Genomic DNA, 5,262 nt, shown 5'->3' with positions numbered 1-5,262 from the left:
GGACCTCGAATGAAAACAAAACTTAGATCTTAGCATACGGACGGGGGAGTGTAAGGAGCGCGCGCACACACTTAGCTTGATAACGCACCAAAGTATCCTCTAGTTCAGCGGTTGACAAAGTTTTTGTCAACCACTGGACTAGAGAAAGACCATTATCAGAATATTTGCAACTGTAGAATTTTTTGAGGGTCTGGGAATAAATTTAAGTTTGGTGAATACACTATGACGGAAGATGTGTAACACATTTTCTCTTTAATCAGTCCTCCGACGCAATATGGGAGTGGCCGCTGACGAACAATTTAATTTGCGATCCTTTTCAAAAACAAATATGATTTTACTTGAGAAAATGGCTTAGACTACGATATTTTGGATTTTTTTAAAAATCCCAGGTAATGCAAAAGTCCAAATTCATGGAATCAGTCTTTTTTTTGTAACCTTTGATAATTTTTTCCTGTTAAAATGGGATACTTTACAGCTTGAAGTAGTGTCATAGAACGTTTGAAAATTAAATGGTTGAGCCGGGTTCGAATCTCGGTGACTTTGGACATCACAAGCTTGGGTCAAGCTATAATAAACTCCGGGAACCACATCTTCCTGGGAAATTATGGGCGATAATCAAATGTATCACTTTTACATTTCCTCAGTATAAAAACCTCAGAGGCCACCAAAAGTACGTATGGCGTGGCGTAGCGAGCTTAGGCACCAGTCATTAATATATACACATGTACTTGTACATACATATGAATATGTATTTGAATATATATATATATATATATATATATATATATATATATATATATATAAAACGATTGTAAGGAAAAACTCACACGAGCGGCACAATAATGGGCTCTGCAATATTGAGAGTGCTCAAGCAAAGATTTAAATGTTTTGCAAATTAATAATCTAGGGTTGCCTAGGTCTGATTGCGCTGTAATTGTGTATCGTGCAAGGGATGAACAAGTACTTGAAATGGTTGGCGATTGGAAATGTCTCTCTTATTTTAAGCTCTTGATCCAATCTACTGATGTGATTGCTGAGGGCTACATGTAATTCCCTCGGTGTCGCCAGGAAACTCGAGGGATCTGAACCAACCGAAAAGTCTTGCAGGCAATCGTGTCTACTCCCTTCGTGACCGAGGGGTTACATGACGCAGGGCTAAGTAATAGGCTAGCCCTACCCTCGCCTATCCAACCATTCTTCGGCTTAGCTTCTGTGGTTTGTTGGTGAATCGACCTGGGCTATGAATACACGTATTAATTATATGTTGACTATAGCAAGATTCTTACCCATCCAACTCATCCTATGTCTATTTACCTAAACTTTCTTGCTTCTTTCGATGCCCGCCTATGATTTAGTCCATTGTTCTTCCCCGCAGATACTTCGCTGCGATTATGTTAATAAAAAAATGAATTATCTTCCAAGGTGACCCATTGTAAATGCTTCTTCTTTTCCATGCTCTGGTTAATGTTGCCATTTCTACTTTTTCATGCCTATTTTTCAACCATACCTTCCCTCAGCATCCGCCTTCACTATCGGTTTTCGAAATTTTCGGTATTTTCTTCCCTGATCTTCCTTTTCAGTGAACCGTGTATCCGATCCAAAAAGGGCCACAGGCCACGCGAATACTCTCACGTCCTGCATTTCCTCCTTTTTAACCGCGAGAGGGAGAGAGAATTTTGTTCAAAATACATTTAGGACGACGTTCTAGTATTTAAACCGTTGGTCGGTGGTTGACCAAACCTGCGGAAAAGAAACATCAATCTTCATTTCCGTTTGGAAATCACGCTTAACAGAATTTATCGCGCACCGATTGTACGTGAAATACAGTACTCCATGACGAGTAAGTTAAAGTCGTTGCCATGCTTCAGCAAATTAATAAAATATCTGGGAACTCATCGCTTCATTTGTGACGATTCTTCTTTGGGCTGGACGCCTGGCTGTCTATTTCAATGCATTCCCTCGCTAAGATACCCCCCTCGTTTCCCGTATTTAATAAAACTTTTGGGTTATGAGCCGACCCTCTTATATTTGGATCACCTGCACAGTTCAAATTTTCGCTCTTTTGCCTATCAGGAGGAAGGTTCTAACTGTTATAATTACACTTCGCCTGTCGCTTATTACGCTTTGTACTAGGCAACTCTGGGTATCACAACTCCTCTTGTATTTTCCGCATTATCCAGGTCCCTTGAATATTCATGGTGTTAATGGCCCTAGTGAATGTTTCGCAGTTCTCATCCACTTCCTTTCCAGTGTCAAATGAACCGTGCGGAATGTCTGAATCACCGTTTTCGGGAATGATTCTATCTGGAGTCAGATTAAACTACCGTCCGCATTTTTTTTTATCCGGCCGGCGGAGGCTATATTAATTCTATGGGTTTGTGTCGGTGCGTAGAATTATTGCCCTTGCCCTTAGTACTGGCTGCCGTGTACCAACTTTCTTGCGGTACGAAACCCTGCTTAAGAGATAAGTATTTATTCATGTTCATTTTTTAAAAGGTAAATACGTATTCAGAATCAATTTTTAGTTATATTAGAAACAATATTTGAATTAAGCATATCATTCATTTGAATGCAAGAAGAAGTAATTACATAATTAAATGCTATCACTACTTATTTTGGCCCATTTAAACTGACACACAGTATTTATATGCAATTATAATTTATATTGCCAACCAAATACTAACAATACCCTGATTAGCAATGGTGGGCATATCTCAGTCTACTTTCTCTAATTCCTTATAGCATGGCCTCGCATATCTCCACTTGAGGTGTTTTCAACTACCCTTACGTTTCCAGCTAATTGATCAAGATACCTAATCCATATTTACTCGCACAAGTACGTACATATTTTTTTAACGTTGGCGAGTAGTCATAATCAACCAGCAAAATGATAATGTTGATGCAAGAACAATGGAGGTACACCATCTTCTGCAGCACTACTATTTAGCTAATCTAAATAAGAATCACTGACTTCATTTAAAAACCTAAGTATCTCCCTAAAATTATTTGGCTCAGTTCTATCCGTTAATTGCAAATTTTAAAATAAGTTTAAGTAGTGAAGCTTACATGTGTATAGTTATTGTAGTTTAATGATTTATCAAACCTCATACTCAACGAAATAGAGGAGAACTATACGAAAAAGAAGAAATAGATGGGTTGGACACACCATGAGACATAATAGATTAGCCAAAAACATAAAAGAAGGAAAGATTCAGCGAGTAAGACCAAGATAAAAGTAAATATGACCGATTAAGAAGCATGTAGAGAAGCTATCAGGAGAAGAGGGAACGAACACAGGACAGAGAGGAATGGAGGGCTTCAGGGAACCAATTTTAGGATTTCAATATTGATGATTAATTATCATTTTGCATAAGAAAAATAATGTTAAAATGCACATCATTACCAAACATAGAAGATATACTTAATTGAACAGAGTAACTTCTTTGTTTGTTTACAATAATTACCATAGTACAACATTCTGAAATCTCCTATCACATCGAATAGTTTTACTCCTCTATTTTCATTTCCCCTCCATTTTATTTTTCCATTCTTCTCCTCGCCCACTTTTTTACATCCTCCAACCATAAATTATCCTCTTGTATCATCGATCAAGTTTCCGCCCCGTACAAAATACGCTTTATTCAAAGTGTTCATTAATCTTGGCATTCATAATCAATGTCCTTTCCATGAGCTCCCTACCCCGCTCCCTACTCCCTAATTATTTTTGACGCCATTCTTATTTTTATGTATCCACAAAGTTGGCCATCTTTGTCCAAAACTAATGCACTTACCGAGTTTACATTTGTCTTCCTAGTTCTCGAAAAACTCACGAATTTTGTTTTTTTCACATTGGCTATCACTCTGATTTTTGTTATGTGCCCAGCAGTGATTGTAATCCTTTGGGTTACTGGCTAAACGAAGATTGATGACCCACAACCAAACTGATTTAAGTGATTTCATACCAACTTTAATTCCTATATCCAACTCTTTCCGAGATTCTTTCGCAATTTCCTCCGTTCATATTTCGAAAAGTACCTACAGCCTTACTTTACCTGCCTGCCTAAAACTCCCCTTATAGCCAGCCTCTCTATCCTCCATGCGCACATGCCCCGTAGTATGTCTCTTAACCCTCCAGTCTACTCTAATCATATCTCCTGTTATACATTCTTTATTTCTACCCTATTTACTCTCTCAAACACTTTTTCAAAATTCACGTAAAATACAAGTACATCCTAATTTTATTCTGCATGTTTATCTACTATTGACTTTATTACTGCTATGGCCTCACGTCTAGCTCTTCCCTTTACGAATACGAGATGATCATCCACTAAATGTTCATTTGTACACTTCTCCATTTTTTTCTTGATGATTCTAATCAATATCTTAGCTCTGTGCAAAATCCAACTCATGGCCTTATGGTTCACACATATGAATGTCTTTTCTCTTTTTTGGCATTGTTGTAAATATTTATCGGGCCCGTCTTCGGGCTAAATGACTTTCTTTGATATGATACGAATCAACCTACAAAAACTCTTCCTTTTCGGTTTTCTTCAATTCTTCATTAGTTCTCCTGAGATATTATCTATTCCCAGTCTTGCTCGATTTCAATTATTTTAATGCCCCATCTCGCCATCACATATACTCGTATCTGGACCCAAGCCATCCTCATCGACTTTATATTCTCTTCGATTTCCTAAACTTACTGGGCTTAATTCTTTACCATTGATCCTATATCTCTTGAATATTTCCTGGGTCAATCAATCAATCAATCTCCTTATAGTATCTTTGATGGCGTGCCCAGATTTTTCCTTCTAATAATCAGACAGTTTATTTACCTACTTGTAAAATGCACCCATTTCACCCTTCTTCTGTGAACTCACCGTATTTTTCCCTGTCTTTGTTATTTTGAATAAGTATTGATGTAGGCAATGAAGTAAGGTATTTGAATGTAAAGGAATCGATTTCCATTTTTTACAATGGTTTATGCTCATGAAAAAATAGTTTTTTAACGTTTGAACAGGAGTCGTTACGTGTATTTTGACTGTTAGGTAATTTAAAATGAAATAATTTTGGGTAACTGGAAAATATGAAAATCGCATTGCCGTTTGAAATGGAAGTATTGTATGTCTTATATTAAATCAGCCTAACATGAACGTATATAAATATATTACATTATTTCATATCATCTGTATGGTACGGTATCACGACTGTCAACTGGAAGAAGACCCACGAACGCGGGATCCAGTAAATTTAGCATTTTTG

Source organism: Hetaerina americana, unplaced genomic scaffold, assembly GCF_022747635.1.
Source record: "Hetaerina americana unplaced genomic scaffold, ioHetAmer1.1.p SCAF_9, whole genome shotgun sequence".
NCBI lineage: Eukaryota > Metazoa > Arthropoda > Insecta > Odonata > Calopterygidae > Hetaerina > Hetaerina americana.
This window is presented reverse-complemented; position numbering follows the sequence as displayed.